The sequence below is a fragment of the Marmota monax genome, unplaced genomic scaffold (genome assembly GCF_021218885.2).
Source record: "Marmota monax isolate L192 unplaced genomic scaffold, Marmota_monax_Labrador192_F-V1.1 WCK01_AAM20220418_F8-fsc00099, whole genome shotgun sequence".
NCBI classification, from domain to species: Eukaryota; Metazoa; Chordata; class Mammalia; order Rodentia; family Sciuridae; genus Marmota; species Marmota monax.
In genome coordinates this window covers 2,145,823-2,163,560 of record NW_026692126.1, presented here as the reverse complement: position 1 = coordinate 2,163,560, position 17,738 = coordinate 2,145,823, and the positions used below count along the sequence as shown (strand labels likewise).

Here is a 17,738-nt window from a genome sequence, read left to right as displayed (position 1 = left end):
GCTCCCCGAGCTCTGCGGAGGAGTCCCCGCCCCTCAGTGCCCTCCTGCGACACTCCCCACCCCATCCCGTCACCCACGAGCTTTAAGAGCCTCTCCGTGAAGGGATTGGCTGGGGGAGGGGCGGGAGGAAGGGGACCTCCCTGCTGTCGAACTGTTGAGGGGAGGGGTGGGAGAGGAAGGATTTGCTTCAGGGGACACTGATGAAGGTTTCCCCGAGTCGAGGGAGAAGAGGAGAGACGGAACAAAAGGCAGACTCTAGAGGGGAAGGGGAGGTGGTCCCCTGCAGTCCACGGTCCCCTGCGTCACTTCATCCGGGAGGTCGGAGTAGAATCTTCCAGGGCTCTCCTTGGGTCACTTGGGGAAGGGAGAAAGGGAGGTGGAGTGAGCCAGGCAAGGGAGGAGGCACGGTGCCTGCCAGCCAGGGACCCTGTGCTCGCTTTCGCTGTGGGACAGGACACACCAAAAGCGCTCTACCCTGGAGACCAACTCTGCCCTACCAGGCCCACTCTGCACTGTCCCTCCAGAGGAAGGCAAGGCCTCCGCCCACCATGGGCAGAGGAAGGGCCAGAGGGCAAGGAGGCCCAGGAGCTTGGTGTCCCTCTTGGCCTCATTGCACCTCATCTTCTCTTCAGCATCCACCTGCTAAGGCCTCGGAAGAGCTCAGCCGGTGGAATTTTGTCAGGCCATTAGCCCTCCCTGGCCTTCTGGCCCTCAGCCTCCTTCACAGTCAGCAGCAGCTCCTTCCTTTTTCCTCCTGTTCTGCACACTCAGAATCATGAATTAAGTTTAGGGCTTGACCAAGGAAGTGATCCCCCCCCCCAAATTCCTGTAGGCCTGTGTGTCTGGGCACTCAGTCAGGCCTTCTCATCCCCACCCAATCTGTAGAACCTGGGAAATTCCCCACAGCCTCAGCAAATCCCCTCCTCCTCCCTTCCTCCACTTGTCCCCAGCCCCAGGATGCCTACATCACTCCCAAAGCTGTGCCACTGCAGTGCTGCAGCAAGCCCTGCTCCTGCGCAGGCCGGAGCCTCTCTTTAGAATGGCAGCAGCGCGCTAGTCATGGCCCCAGGTCTACAGAAAAGCTGATTCGGGGATTTCCAGGCTTCAGGCCCTGGGAGGCAGCATGAGCCTGGACGGGACCCCTGGCATGAGTGCTGTCAAGGGTGTGTGCGTGTGTGTGTGCGCGCGCGGGCGCACATGATAAAGGTAAGAAATGACTCCTGAGATCTGGTCAGCTCAGCTGACCCTTGCCATTCTTAATATGGAAAAGGGAACCTGAGGGTTGAAAGCTCAAGGGCAATCTACTCAGAAGAGGGCATTAGGGATTCCCCCTGCTGCATGTGATCACACACACACACACACACACACACTCACACACACTCACACACACACACACACTCACACACACACACACACTGATGGGGTCCCTGTCACCTGAGATGGGTGGGCAAGCAGAAGAACATTTCTGCTTCTCCTTGGAACCTCCCCCCCCCCATCACCACCACACTGAAGATGTAGCAGGTTATGGTCAAGTTAGACTTCAGAACTCCCTGATGCTGAGTGTCTGTGACACCATCCTACCTGACAGAGAAGGCCTGTGCCTTCACGACTGGAAACCAGCACTACCTGGATGCCTGGGGATGGATGAAATGATCCTTTTCGTTCTTATCATAAAATAAATTAAAAGATCCTTCAGCCTCACTCATGGCTGCCTTCAGTAAAACAGACAGAAAGGGCAGAGTTCCTGAAGGCCATATCTGTGCCTTCAGAAAGCACCTGGGTTTAATATCTGCTGCCTGCCCTCCAGGGGCAGTGGAATCTGAAGGAGTGTGGAAGGACCAGGTGACATTTGCACAGGAGGGGCTGGGTCAAGCTTGGGGGGTGGGGTGGGAACATCCAGAGTCCCTTTGAGTTTTCCAGCTGGATTTGCTCAGGGCCTCCTGAGGTCCTACAGGATCTCTCTCCTTATGGTCTTAATTTCACCAGATGCTCATAAACAATCTCAGGATGCAAGGAGGGGTCAATTATTTGCTTCATTAAGGCATAGGAAGTCCCTAAACATGGGTGACCCACCCAAGGGCCCAAGGTCACAGATTATGGAGCTAGCTCTTAGGACTCTAGACTGTGATCCTCCCCAATCTCCATGGGCTAGGTACACCCTCCTCCCTTGCAGCTCTTATGTCCTGTTTGTCCCTCCTTCCCTATCCTCTTCCTGTGGGATTCCTGCACCAGCATCTCTAGAAAGTGCCCTTCTCCCCTCTCTGGCCCTACCAAACTCTGTGCACAGCAGAGCCTGGCCGTGCTGCGCTGTCTTGAGCTGCAGGGTCCTAATAGTAGAGGACCCCCATCCTCTTCACCCCCTTTCCCATGCTAGCCCATCTTCCTCCTGCCGGTCTTGGCCCCCTGGCCCCTCTCTTTGATGCACCCTGTGCCCTTCCTCTGCAGCCTTGTCACTCTTGTCCTATCTTATGCTCGGCTTCCCTCCCCCCTAGACTGTAAGATCCACAGGGTAAGGACCCTCTGCTCCCCCAGCCCTGGGCAGCCCCTCCATAAATAGCTCAGTAGCTATGAGGCTTGGTGTCTTCGAACCCTGCCGCTGGCCCTTGTACATTGTGTGACCTTGGGCAAATTCTGTCTCCTCCCATGTCCCCCTCTCTACTGGTCCCTGAAATCCCAATTCCCGCCCCAGGACTCCTGGAGAAAGCCGCCCCAGCCACCAGCAGCTTCTGTCCCCAATGCCAGCTCTGCCTCTTAAGGCTGCAGTCCAAGCACAGGCTTCTTGGCCCTATCCCTGGCTTGGCCGCTGGTGTCATCCCAAAGCAACCCAGGACTGGGAGCCATGTGTCAGTCAGTGGCTGAGCTGGGGTGGTCAGGGGAGGGAGGGCTTTGGCCTCCTTCATGATCTCTGTCAGCATCCCCCCCAAAGTCACCTCGGCTAAGTCCACAGACTAAAATAAAATGTTCTCCCCTCCCTGTTCCAGTGAGATGGCAACTCGCGCTCCTCCCACACACAAGTCCCGGAGCTGCCCTGGAGCTCTGGGCTCCAATCCAACCCTGCAGGACCAGGTTCCTGGGTGGCAGGGTCATGTTAGGAAGAGGTGTCCCAGAGAGGACTTTGCAGTCTCCCTGAGCTGTCAAGATATTCCCCCCTTTCTATCCAAGTGACCTGGGCCTCTCTGAGGCTGCTGTTGGGAGGCTGGCATCCTCTCCCCATGGTGGGTACCCTGCCAAAGAAGCAGAGACTGCTGCCTACAGAGTGTGAAGGCAGCCTGCTGGTGACCACCCCCTGCTGTGGGTCCCAGCTGGGAGAGGAGGGAGACACAAAAGGGAGGCTGATGTCCTTGTTCTTTACCTCTCCCCTCAGACCTAGGCAGCCAAAATAGCGGCTCTCAGTGCTTCCTTTCTGGAAATGCAGCCACTGCAGTCTGTAGAGTCCCTAAGTCCCACCACCATGACCATGACTCACGCTGAGGGAAACGCTGTCCTCAACTTTGCCCCTTCTCCTTCCAAAGCACTGAACCCCCAGAGCATCAGCCCCTAGTGCTTGCAGAGGACCAGATTATATAGAATCATTGGAACCCTCAGCAATCCTGAGCGACAGTGTGGACACTGTGTTGGTTAAGGTTACAGGATCCAAAGCCAGACTGCTGGGTGTGAATCCCGCTACTTAACTGTGTGGCCAGGCAATTTACTTTAACCTCTCTGTGCCTCATCTGTAAAATGAGAACAGAAACAGTCACTGTGAATTCTGCATGAGTTAATACATGTTAAAAAAAAAAAAACTCAGTAAGGGGCTGGGGATGTAGCTCAGTGGTAGGATACTTGTCTAGCATGGGCAAGGTAAGGCCCTGGGTCCCATTCCCAGAAGCCACAAAATAGAGCAAAAAACTCAGAACACTGCCTAGGCCAGAACAAGGGTACAGTGAATGTGAGTTGTTATTTTAATATTATCTCTACTTTGCAGATGAGAAAATTGATAGAAATAGCTGTTTATTTAGTGCCTACTATATGCCAGGCAGTTCACATGTCTTGGGGACAGGGCGAGGAGTCCAGGATTGGTTGCAGCAAACCTAAGTAGTCTACTGACACCCTTCTTCTGAGGTATGTATTTGCATTCACTGGCTTGCAGGGGGCTAAAGAATGGTACCCCTGGTCATTGCTAGGGGAAATCTGAATTGTGTCAAGGGTTCCAGACATACAGGAATGGTTTTGGCAGTCATTAAATGGGGGTTTCCCCAAAATAAAGAATACTGTCAACAAAACAAGCCAGATTTCACAACAGGGCTTGAGGGTCAGTGGGAGAGACCCTCCAGGTTGGGTAGAGTGGCTGTCACTAGACCCTGTGTGACCCACTGATCCTGGAGAGAGAATGGCTGTGTGTAAAGAGCATGTGCTGCCCTGGAGCTAGCTCACTAAATCTGGCCCTTGAGGTCCCCAGCAGCCCTGCTGTGAGGCCCTGCCCTCTGTGCTCTCCTCACCCCGGGAGGGGGGCTGCCCTCCTCTCTTGGAACCAGGCTGCTGACTGGGGCCATTGCTCTAAGGAAGGTGTGAGGGGTGGGCAGGTGGTGGGGCCACTGAGCAGTGCTTAGATGGTGGTGCTGGGACCGCAGACACTGAAACCAGAGCAAGTGGCAGCCCATACGGAGGAAGGCAGGTTGAGGGGGCTCCCAGAACCTAGGCTAGGGGGAGGCAGATTTGGGGGAAGCCAGGTTTCCCACAAGAACAGGCAGGTGCTTAGAACTAATGAGATGTGCAGGGCATGGGGGCACACACCTGTAGTCCCAGCTACTCGGGAGGCTGAGGCAGGATGATCTTGAATTAAAAGCCAACCTCAGCAAAAGCCAGGCACTAAGCAACTCAGTGAGACTTTGTCTCTAATAAAATACAAAATAGGGGTGGGGATGTGGCTCAGTGGTTGAGTGTCCCTGAGTTCAATCCCCTCCCCACAAAAAGAACTAATGAGATGCAGGTGTTGAGATGATGCTAATAAAGGTAACAAGGAATACATATGGGTGCTTTCTATGTGCCCGGCACTATTTTTAAAAAAATATTTATTTATTTTTATGTGGTGCTAAGGATCAAACCCAGCGCCTCACACATGCCAGGCAAGTGCTCAACCACTGAGCCACAATCCCAGCCCCTGCCAGGCACTATTTTAAGGGTTTAACGTGAATGTCTTTAGTTAATACTTACAGTAACCCCAGAGGAGAAAATTATCCTTGTTCCCGTTTTACGGATGGGCAAAAAAGAGGTAAACTAACTTTCCCAAGGTCACAGAGCTAGGAAACGGAAGATGCAGGATTTGAACCTGGGGCCACACTCCAAACCCCTCTTCTTTACACCTTACCAATCACTACCAAGCACCCTCCTCATTCCTTAACCTTAAACTGGGCAGGGTTGTAGACACTTGGATCTTCCCTAAGTCTTATAACTACCTTAAGAAAAACATGTCTGTCCTCATTTCACAGCTAAGGGGACTGAGGCTCAAAAGGTGCAAATGAGTTGGAAGTGGTGGTGTACACCTGCAATCCCATCTGCTCGGGAGGCTGAGGCAGGAGGATTGCAACTTTGAGACCAGCCTTAGCAACTTAGAAAGGCCCTAAGCAACTTAGTGAGACCCTGTGTCAAAAGAAAAAATAAAAGGGGCTGGGGATGTGGCACGGTGGTTAAACACCCCTGGGTTTCAATCCCTGTACTCCCCCCTCCCTGCCGCAAAAAAAAAAAAAAAAAAAAAGTGCAAATGACTTGCTCTAGTCTGCATGGCTGGAAAGTACCAGAACCAGGATTCCAGTCCTGGTCTGTGGGGATCTAAAACTCACCCACCTCCTAGGGAGTGAGGTGATCTTCCCAAGATCATAGAGCTAACTAACTTCAGCATTTTCCAGGTGACCATGAACCAGCTCCAGTCCTCCCTGCTCTCGAGGAAATATATCTCCATCGTCTCTAAGAGGAGCTTTTCCCAGACAGGACCAGCAAGCCCCATTCTCTGAATTCTCTCTAGACTGGAGCCACAAGTGGGCCATATATGAGGGCCCCTGATGAGGGAAAGGGAATCGGGGATGGGCTCAGAGGACCTTCCAAGAGAATTCAGGAAGCCAGGTGTGTTAGCCAGCGTCTCACCACTGTGACCAGAACACCTGGCAAGGACGACTTAGAGAAGGAAAATTTATTTAGGGCTAATGATTTCGGATGTCTCAGTCCATGGCCGGCTGGCTCCAAGGCAGACGCATGGTGGTGGAAGGGTGTGAAGTAGGAAAGCTGCTCAGCTCACAGCAGCAAGAGAGAAGGATCAAGGACAGGAACAGTCCGAAGGCCATGTCCCCAGTGACCCACCTCCTCCAGCCATGCCCACCTGCCTACAGTTACCCCACCAAGTTGTCATTCAAATTCTTAATCCATCAAATGGATTAATTCATTGATGAGGTTACAGCCCTAGTCACCGTCTCTGAGCCTCGCTCTACTGGGGACCTTCTTCTAACATATGAGCTTCTGGGGACATTAAAGATTCAAACCATGACATCAAGACAATCAACTCCCATAACTATGGGTGGGGAGCTGCAGTCACGGAAACCCTACCTGGGTGAGCTTCATGCTCCAGTGGGTCGCCCACCTGCGTGCCCATGTCCCCTGCCTGCCTGAGATGACCACCTGAAGGGGCCATACGCTGGTGCATGGCTATGCTTCTGTCACCACCTACTGACCAGGGCCAGTGTGTATGTCCCTGTTAGTGTAGCTGGGTCTTTGAAAGGGGACAAACACTGGACAGGATCCTCTGCCAAATGTTCACTAGGTGTCTTGCACTCTGCCAGGGGCTGGGATGTGACATGCTCTGGGACATGATCCCTGCCCTCAAGAATGTGGAAGTCTGTTGGGGAGACAGGCGTGCAGGCGGATCATGATGCAGGAGTAAAGGGTCCCCAGCAGGTGTGCCCAAAGCACCCTGGACCAGGGAAGCTGGAGACTCAGTGGAGCCAACTCTGGAGAGATTCCAGGGAAGATGGCAGCTCACTGGCACACCAGGGACACTTCTGATCTGCTCCTGAGGAAAGGGCAGGTGATCCAAGCAAAGTGCTCAAGGGAGGAAGCAGGAGGCACTGGACAGAGAGGGAAGGAGTGGCCAGGGGTGGGGCTGGAGGGACATCAGACCTGAACTTGAACGCCTTGTTGGTCAGGGGGCCGGGCTTTGGCAATGGGCTGGGGAAGGCTTGCGGGCAGAGAGGGGCAGTGTCTGGAAATAAGGGGAAGGTGATACACCCGGGCTGCAGGGGCTAGTGGGAGTGGAGAGGCAGGATGGGTCTGCGTGTCCAGAAGGGGAGACTCCATGCACATGGGCCTGAGGCAGACAGCACCGAGGACAAGTTCTGGGCCTCCGATGTGTGTCACCAGAAGGATGGGAAGGACATTCACCAATAGAAGGAGCGTGAGAGGCTGTGGATGTGAGCTCAGTGGGGGAACCTGTGCCCCATTCAGGAGGAAACGTCCGGCAGATGGTTAGAACTGGGTCTGGAGTTCAGAAAAGAGGTTTGAACAGGTCACGCACCTTTGGAAACCAGTGACTCACACAGAGAAAAACTTGCTCAAAGATATTGACGACCCAGTACGTGGCAGGGACTGGATTTGATTCCAGACTCCGAGGCTCAGGGCTTGTTCCTTCTGTCCACCCCAGCGCGTTATCATCAGTAGTCATTACCTCAAGGCTAAAAAGTCACAAACTGCTCTTGAACAATCTTTCTTTTTCTTAAAGGTTTCAAATAAAAATTTAAAATCATTCTACCCATTTTACACAATTGGAATGGTGAGGTATATACTTAAAGAAGCCACACAGGTGACTTATGTCTGAGATGGTGTCCAGTGCAGTCAAACTGTCCACCTGGACTATCTCTGGGATGAATGTTTCTTGTTTCTTTTTCTTTTTGTGGTGCTAGGGATTGAACCCAGGGCATGGTGCATGTGAGACAAGCACTCTACCAACTGAGCTCTGTCCCCAGCCCTGGGAGGAGTGTTTCTGCACAGAGAGTTGGTGGCAGCTGCTGACAGTGGAAGGGGTCCGAGGAGCTATGCGTGCATCTGTTGAGAGGACAGTCTCCCTCCCCTTCGACTGTCTTGGATGAGTGGCAACTCAAAAGCTGGCTTCCTAGGGAGAAGTAGCAGGTGTCAAGGGTCATGGTGATGAAAAAAGGGGATTCCCAGGACCACACATGCATGCAGGTGACAGGAAAGTGTCAACAGGTTCCACTCCTGTCTTTGCTCTCTGGGGATCCCCCCTCCCCCGGGTTCCTAAGCTTTTCCTCTCTCGCTTCTCCCTGTGACTTGCTGGCTCCTGCCCTTCTGCAGGAGGCCTGTCCCAGATCAACTTTAACGCATCATTTTTCTTCCCTGCCTCGTGCGTCCTTGACGACGGTGGATTTAGTGCCTGGACACAGGAGCCAGTGCCCGCCCGTGATGGAATGGCTGGAGCCTAGGGGCTCAAGTAGGAAGCAGCTGGCCACAGAATGATGGTCCTCAGCCTCTCTATCCATCAGAGTCACCTGAGGAGCTAGGTGCCAGCCCCCTCTCCCGGAGAGTCCCTTTTAATCAGCCTGGGAGGGGACCAGACTTTGGTCATTCTCTGTGGAGCCAAGAGTGAGGATGAGAGCTTCTGGAAAGACCAATAGCCTCAGAATCCCACCAGGAAGCGTGGCCCTGCCTTGTGTGAACTGTGTGACTTGGATGAATGACTTATACTCTCTGAGCTCCAGTTTCCTTTTCCTAGGAAACATCCATCTCCAATTCACGTAAGATGACCCTCGAGAGGTGCACGGCCTGGGGCTTCACCAAGCCTGAGCTGGAGGCATCTAATTCTCCTTCCCACTTTGCATCTCCCTTGGAGTCTGATTTCCTCCTAAACCAGCCTTGCAAGTAAATCGTCCCTGCTCAGTAGTCCATGGAAAATATGGCCCTCCCCAGTGACATCACCTCCCTCTGTCTCTGCATGTGTGGCTTGACACCTCAATGCCATCGTCCTGATTGAACATCCTGAGCATCGCCTTTTGCTCTCTTCCAGCTGCACCTAGCCCAAATGCAGCCTCCTGGCTGTCAAGACCCTTTCCCAAATGACTCCATCTGATCACTCTGACTCCCCTGACTCGGTCCCCGGCATGGATACCCATGAGCCCCCAGCCCGTCTGCACCTCACTCTGCCTACTCCCTCCGAGTATTCACCCAAGTTCCTGGGAAGCCCTTTGTCCTCCCTCAAGCCCCCATCCCACCTCCCCCTCATCACCCGTCCTCACCGGCTCAGCTGCCCTTACACACTGACCCCTGCTGCTCTCTGGTGGCTGTCCTGGGCTTGTGCAGTCACCTCTAACCCCGCCAAGCCCAGCATCTGGGCACATGGTAATGTGTGGTCAGTGCTGCCTGGTGACCTCAGATGGGGTGAGGAAGAGACCAGGACCTGTGCACCCACAGATTGTCCCCAAGGGATTAGGGTAGGGAACAGGGGTATGTAAGACCAGTGGCCTCGTTTTCCAGGTAGGGAAGAGACCGGGTGCTGGACCCTGGAATGGATATCAGGCATCTCAGTTCCGGATGCCATTCTAGGTGAGCTGTGCTGTGCAAGCCTGTCACCACACTCCCTGGCCTCTGCGGGTCAACATGGTGACTGGCATGCCTTCCCTTCTCCCCCTGAAGACGAGGTCTGGTGTGGGAGGCTGGGAACCCGGGCTCTGGGTATGTCCCTGGAACTGACTTGCTGTGTGACCTTGGCTAAGTCATCCTCCTGGGAGTGACATCTCAGAGGCCCACAGATCCTCTTTATCAGAAGGGTCGGTCAGAATGTTAAGGTGGCCACTGGGGCTTCCGAGTCCTGATGGCCTGCTTTTCCCTCCTCCCCAGGCCCCTCTTCCCCTCCCACTCCAGGCCCCAAACAGGGGAGATTAATTGAGTGTTCAAGTCTCTTCCCTTGCCCAGCCACAGCCGAGCTTACTAGGGAAATTAGGGTGACATTGGTGCAAGTAATTGAGTGTCTTTCCCCAGTCTTCAGGCCCCGTTGCTTTAGCTGCTACTTAAATGAATGAGCTAATTAACTTAACTTAACTAATTGCTCCCAAGGACTAATATTTTCAGTCACATGACCCAAGTAGGCACATTGTCCGTGGCCATTGCACTGCCTGCTCTCCCCAGTAGACCAGCATCCTGTGAGCCCGGAAGAGCTGACCCACGCACTCCGGCCAGCCATGCCTGAACCCTGCACCAGAACTCCTCCCCCAGGCCTCTGTCCACGCAAGGCCTGACTCTAGACTCACCCCAGCCGGTCCGTCTTCCATTCAGCAGCCTTATATTAATTGCCTATTTCATGTGTCAAATGCTGTGCTCAGTTCCTGGGGAGTCAGTGGCTGGCCATTGGCCACACCTGCTCACACACACTTGTCAGATCTGTGGTACAGCCGGTACTGTGAAGGAACTCCATCATAAAGGAACTCTGACTTCTCAGGAGAGATCAAGGATGGCTTCCTGGAGGAAGTGGTGCTTGAATTGATTTGACAGCTGGATGGGAACTAACTTGGCAGAGGGGGAGACATTCATTCCAGGCCGAGTGATCAGCCTCTGCATCATCCAGATGAGGAAGAGAAGCTAAAGGCTGGACCAGGTGGCTGGGGATGAAGAGAAGAGGGCTCCAGGGGGAAGAGCAAAAGGTGACCGGCTCTGGGATTGAACTGGTGCAAGAGAGAGGAGGAGGGGACATTAATGAGCAACTCCTAAGCTCTGGCTTGTACTTAGATGATGGAGGGGGAACTGGTGAGCAAGCCTCTGGGGTACACATGAAAGGGAAGGGACAGGTCTGTGTGGCATTGTGCCAAGGTCCTCCAAACCTGAAGGTGCAGGGGCTCTGTATCCTATCAGCTACCACCCTCCACCCCCCACACCTGGGCCCTAGCTGAAGGTCAAAGGCTAGGGGTCCAAGTCTTATGGGGACTGTGAAGGGCTCAGGTAGGGACTTGGCAAGAGAGCCTTGGAAGCCCTCCCCGCTGCAACCCCAAGAAGGCAGAGGACTGGGTGCTGGGAAGTGTCATCAGTGAGGCCTGGGTGAGGGAGATGTGGCCCTGGTAGACGTGGACTTTGGGATGTTCACATGCACACGCACACGCACATATGCACACACACACACACACACACACATGCCATTCACAACATCCCATGGGGAGCATCAGCCTGGCCAGGGAAAACCCAATGGCCAGCCAACCTCGGGGCCTCCAGATCCTCAGTCCCTGGGTGGCAGCTACCCTCCTCTTTGGCTTTGCTACTCTTTATTCTCAACCCAGAGCAAGAGGGGTGCAAGTCTGTATGGGCACTCAGTCCCTCCATTGTGCCCCAGGCCCCTGAGAGCCCGAGACTCGGTGCCGAGTGTGGTTGAGTGACAAGAACAAGGGCTGTGGACCAGGCAGCCTGGGGTCCAGCCCCAGCTGCTGCTTTCCGGGTGGAGGACTCAGCATTAACCTCTCTGAGGTTCCTTTTGTCATCCGTAACAATAAGAAAAAACAGCTTTTTTTGGCAGGGAGAGGTGATGCTCCAGTGGGCTGTATTGTTAAATGTCAGATGCCACACATAGGTGACAGCCCAAAAGCATCAAAGCCAGGACATGCATAGGACCTCCCTTTGCCTTCCCCCCTCGTTGTCTCCAGCTCAACCTCCTTCCTGCTCTGTGCAGGAATTCCCTGACCAGCAACTGGCCACCCACTCCATCACAAAATAGCCTTCCCATTGTTTGGACGTCTATAAGAGTCAGAGTGGACTTCCTTCTCTTGAACTAAAACCTGTATCTCTGTGGCTTCCACAGCAGACATGGCCATTCTCCAGCTCTCTAGAAGAAGCCCCCTGGGTGCCTGCGTCTAATATCAAGTGCTCCTTCCACCCTTGTTCAGAGTTTCCCATTGCCTCTTCTGTCCTGGACAAATTCTTCTGGGCAAGACAAGACTCAGTTTGTCCATATCCTTCTTAAAATGGGATATTGAGAAGAGAATGCTCCCACCTAGACCTGAGCCCTCCTGGTGAGTTCCAGAGGTCAGACTGAGGCTGGGCCACCCTCACCAAGGTCAGTGGCACAGAAGCCTCATCACTCTCAGGCAAAGCGAGTCCAGACACACCACACAAGAGCCATGATGCCCACCGCGCTCTGGGCCGCCCACAAGAAGAGGCCCAAGGGTAGCCTTCAGAGTGCCCGGGACCTCTTTCCCACCCAGTTCTCTGTCCTCCCATGCAGACCTAGAGCCCACTTCTCTGGGAAGTGACATCAGGACTCTGGACAGAGCTGTTCCCAGCTTCTGGGGCCTTCAGAACCTAAGGCTTGCAGGGATGGGGTACCACTAGCTCTAGAGGGAGGTCCTGGAGGGAACAGGCAGATGGTTCTGTGAACCGGAAGTTGTTCGCCGTCTCTGGCGGTCACTGTGTTTCCCCCTTTCCTCCCTCATACTGCCATTGGGTCAGAGGACACGAGGTGCTCCCCTGCTTGGCTTCCCTGTTCCTCTGCGGTCAGCACCCTCTCCAGAAACAGTGCCGCCAGCACAGTGGGAGGAGCCCCTCCTTGTCCTTGACAGGTCCTAGGGCCGGACTGGAATTGGCAATTGGAGGGATGCCCTGAAGCTGAGGACAGAGGGCTATAGTGGGGCCAGGCCCCTGGGAGAAGTGTAGAGAAGGCCACTGAACCCTGATCCTGCGTCTCCTCCTCGGCCGCCTCCCACAGCTAATCAATGAATTCATTAAACAATCAGTAGGAAGTCACCAGACCTCTCTGAGCGCCCTCTCACTGGGTTTCCCTCAGCACTTCTTGACCCACATCTGGCCCCACATGCCAAGACCAGCCCGGCCCTCAGCTCAGTGAATGACCTTGGGCAAGTCACCTTGCCTCTCTGGGTCATGGTTAATAGAAGGATGGCACTAGATGATCTCTTCAGCCCCTTTCAGCTCTAAACTCCATAGGTCTCAGTCTGTGAGCTGGGAGCCAGAGGCGTGTGAACAGCAAGGGCCCTAAGGAGGAGAAAAGGATGAGGGCTGGTAATGGGCCACCCGGGCTTCAGCTGAAGGGGTTCTGGATGAGGGAGAGAACCGGTGTCCTGGCAAGGGCAGTGGAGGCAGCAGGAGGCCAGCCTCCTGGCCTGGCCATCCTGTCTTCCCCCTCCCTAGCTCAGTAATCCCCACCTCTATCTCTACTACCACTGCCTCTTGGATCCTGCTCTGGGTCAGTCCAGAGATAGACGACAGGAGAGCCGGTGCCCCCTCCCCTGCCTCTGGTTCCAGGGCTGTGACAGCACCAGCCAGGGGGGTGAGGAGGCCGGTGGCCTAGGTGCAGGCTGGGTGAGGACGTGCAGCGTGTGTGCCTCAAACACAGCCGGGCAGCCTGCACCAATCTCAGAGGCACTGCAATGCAGTGGTCGGATTTTTTTTGTGTGTGTGCGTGTGTTTTCTTTTTTCCCCTAAAAGTCCTCATTTCCCAGGAAAATGTGCAGCCAAACACTTCCAGAAGCGGATGGCCAGGTTGCGTGGGAATGTGTCAACCCTTCCCACTTAGGACACTGGCACCTGCCTCTCAGCCCCGCATGGTGCACCCCCCAGCCAGCTCCTGCCGCAGTCCGGAGGTCTAGGGAGGAGGAAGGGGAAGTGGCGGAGTCTCCCTTCCTAAAGGCTGGGGCACGGGCTGATTGAACTTAGATGATTGCTGGATGGAAGACTTCTCCTTTTTCCAAAACCCCAGGGGCTCTGGCGTGAGACTGCACTCAGAGGCAGAGATGCCTTTCGTTTTGAGGAGGATCAACCTCTCTGTCTCTCTAAATGAGCCTTCTTTCAGGGAGGGGGTGGGCAATGTCCCTCCTCCCGTGGAGGATCAAATGCCAAATCCCCTGCAGGGATCTCAGGAAGGGCATGAATTGGAATGACCCTGTCTCTCTGGTTCGCTGGTGGAAGGGACCCCTCCCGGTCCCTGTCACATGGCATACTAATTTCCCACAAACTCTACCTCTGTCTGTGTTCTTCTGCTCTTGAGTTTCATTTTAAAGGAACTTTTCAGCCCAGCTCTGTTTTCCCCATTAGAAAGGCAATGAGTTCAATCAGCTATGAAAAAAAATGCAGAAGGGCCTCACGGAACCGGGGCAGACCCACCCACGCCGGCTCAGCCCATCCCCTTCTCTTCCCGTGGTGCGGGGTTTCCAGGGACTCTGATTGCCATGGAGAGACACCAGGGGGGCTCTTTGCTGACAGGCAGAAGGCAGCAGAAAGAGATGGCTTAGAATCACAGTCAGGTCGGCAGTGTTTGGCTGAGTGAGAGGCATTTCACAGGCTTTGAAAGCCCCTAGCAGGGGCTGGAAAAGCTGCCCCCCACCACCCTGCGCTGGTCTCAGGTGCCCTATCTGGGCAAAGCAGGTGTGGGCACCACAAGGTTCTGAGCCATCTCTCTCTGCAACCTGAAGGGCTCTGCAGGGTCCGTCTGCCCTTCTCTGATGTTGGGTCTCTCTTGGGCACAGATGGCTCTAGCTCAGGGGCAGCCAGGGCACAGCCAAGCCAATCTGGGTACCGCTCAGGGAGAGGTGCTGCCAGTCAGCCCATCTGCTGAGCAGGTGACAGCTGCTGATATGTAAGTTGGGGGGTGAGCTAGGATGACAGGGTCAGAGCTACTGCCTATGGGACTTCTCCAGCTGCCATCAGACTCCCTGGGCAGGGCACGTAGGTCTTCAGTGGAAACAAATTGACCATGCCTGAGAGAGGCCGCCTCCTGCTTCACGCATTTCCAGCAACACACAAGATGGAGCAGAATCACTGCCCCTGTGGAGGGGACAGCTCTCTCCTCCCTGAAGTCAGGACAAGGGACTGGGGTTAGCTACCAGGCAACAGAAGGAACCCCGTGAGGCAGGACAGCGTTATGTACAAGCCCAGGCTTTGGTCCTGACCCTGATGCCTTCTAGCTGTGTGACCTGGGGCAAGTTCATTCACTTGTTGGAGCCTCAGTTTCCTCTTATATAAAGAGACAGGGAAACCTTCACCTCACAGGGCTCTCAGGAGGATTATGCGACATAATGCATATCTGCCCTCGTAAGTGGTGGCTGCTGTTTATTTTGCTCTATCCCAGAATAGTAGCAGAGGAAGGCAGAGGATCTTCTCCCCAGCAGCCTAATCAGCTCCTTCCAGATCTTAATGTGCCTTAAAAAATCTCTTGGGCCAGGCAGTTGGTGCATGACTGTAATCCCAGAGACTCCCGAGGCTGAGGCAGGAAGATCACAAGTTCAAGGACAGCCTCAGCAACTTAGCAAGGCCATAAGCAACTCAGCAAGACCCTGTCCCAAAATGAAACATAAAAAGGACTGGGGATATGGCTCCGTGGTAAAACGCCTCTGAGTTCAATCCCCAGTACCAAAAATAATCTCTTGGAAGCTTCTGTAAAATGCGGATTCTGGGCTCAACTGCAAAGATTCTGATGCAGTTTGATGAGCTTGGGCATTCTGCGAGAGTCTGAGCTGGTGGTCTATGTACCACAATTTGAGAAGTGCTGCCTTAGAGGAAATGAGAGATGTCCCAAGGCCTTTGCCTAAGGACAGTACAGATGCAAGTCCATGCTTAGCCATGTGTTGAGCCCTGCTTCTGCCTCCTTCCCCAACCCTGGCCTCCCTTTTACCTAGTTCATTGCTTTTTTTCCTGCCTGTCTCATACATTGGCACTGGCTTTCCTGTAGCCATTTAATCATTCAGCAAATACTCAGTGAGCAGCTACTCTATCCCAGACACTGTTCTGTGTGCTGGGATAGAGCAATGAACAGAACAAGAATCCTTGCCTCCATGGACCATATGATTTATATACTAAATGACTGACATTCATTCAGTAAATACTGCTGGGTAAGCCAAGCGCAGGGGCGCATGCCTGTGATCCCAGCGGCGCAGGAGGCTGAGGCAGGAGGATTGCAAGTTTGAGGCCAAACTCAGCAACTTAGAGAGGCCCTAAGCAACTCAGTGAGACTCTGTCTCAAAACAAAAAAATAAAAAAGGGACAGGGATGTGGCTCAGTGGTTAAGTGCCCCTGGGTTCGATGCCCAGTACCAAAAAGAAAAAACTACTACTGGATATCTACCCTCTTCCAGGATGATGCTGATGCTAAGGCTAAGTGCAAAGCCTTCCTCAGAAAAGATCAAGAACAGATGGCCCTTAGGGACTGCCTGACCCTGAGGACCTTTACCTCCAAACCCTGAGACAGAGGACAGCATGGGGTTAACTGGGGTTCCTCTTGCTGACAAAGGCCACCTGCTGCCAACACCCCTGGCAGGAGAAGCTGTGGAAGAGATGAATGGCTTGGCCTTCTTCCCCAGCTCACTCATCGTCACTGCGGGTACAAAGCATTTCTTTTTGCCTCTGCTCCTGGCCGGTCCCTTTGCATAATTCTATGCCTCGTAATTACATGTGAGGACGGGCTAATTCCCCCAACATGGTGTCAGGCCATCGATAACATTCCCTCGCGGTTGCCCTGTGACGCTCTGTGGCCCTCAAGCCACCTGGCAGGGGGAGCTCAGCCTGTGGTCTCAATTTTTCATGCCAGTCCTGCATCCATCACCAGCCTGCCAGCTCCGGTCTCTGCTCCAAGGGGGCAGGTGTTCGGAGGGAACACTCTGCGGGCGCTGGCCGGCTCCCTCCACCCCTGCTGGAGTGTTTGTAAAGCAGGAAGGGCCCTTGGAACTCACTGGATCCAGTCCCCAGATTTTGCAGATGAAGCCATCGAGGTTCAGGTGGGAACTAAGTTGCTCAAGGTTGGTCAAAAAATGAGTCATCTGCTTCCTCCATCCAGCCATGCATTTGCCCATTCATTAATTCACTTGGCAAACACCTTGAGAGGCACCAAGGCTGGGCTAGTCTCTGGACATAAAAGAATGACAAGACATGGTCCCTGCTCTCACTCGGCTCCCACCCCTGTGAGGAGACCCATGTGATCACACTACAACACAGTGGGGACAGTGGTTAGTGTGGCAGAACAAAGGTGCTACCCAGCCTGCGAGCCAGGGGCCTGAGAAGAGGAATCACACAGGCACACGGCATGGGAAGGACATCGCAGGCAGAGGGCATCTCCTGGGCGACAACCAGGAAATGGCAAGAGATGTCGCATACATGAGGCAGGGAGCAGAGCTGAACCAGGCCAGCACCACCAGATTCTAGTATCTTCATGCCTCTGCAGCCTCTCAGCTTCCTGGAGATGCAGAAATGACTCGGATCCCCCCTCCCCCCGTGGGGAACTGGGCCGGCCTGGGGAGGGCTGTGTGCACTTGGACACAAAATTCAACCTTCTAATTAGCGGTGACACCCAGGGCAGCCTCCAAAAGGGTTTTAAAATCCAAAAGGATTTTTAAAACTCTCTGGGGTCAAGGCTCCTCCAGAGGTGGAGAGAGCACAGAATGGACCCTGCCAAGCACGAGCCTCATTCCTGCTCAGGTACATCGTTAACTAACTGATAGGGTGGGGTGGATCCAGGTGGCTGAAGAGACCCTGGGTCTCCCAACCTCTGGAGCCGAGTTCACAGACCCCTGATTCTCTCAGCGCAGGCCAGGTTCACTGGGAGACGATGTATAGGGTGGTTGCAAAGAATGGCTTGGGCCATACGCAGAGCTTGGTTCTTCGCTCAGCCCTTACCAAGTTGCCTTGGGCAAGTCAGGTAAGCTCTCTGAGCCTCAGGATCATCATCTGTAAAAGAGGATTATTAATATCCACCTAATAAGGGTTGCTGAGGATTAGAAATAA

At 54.0% G+C, this 17,738-nt stretch overlaps 1 protein-coding gene across 1 annotated transcript in view; it reads right to left on the bottom strand.

Annotated features, from left to right (window-relative positions):
- The window catches only part of Syt2 (synaptotagmin 2), a 111,402-nt gene that overhangs the window by 46,679 nt on the left and 46,985 nt on the right, over positions 1–17,738 (bottom strand). The window lies entirely within an intron of this gene.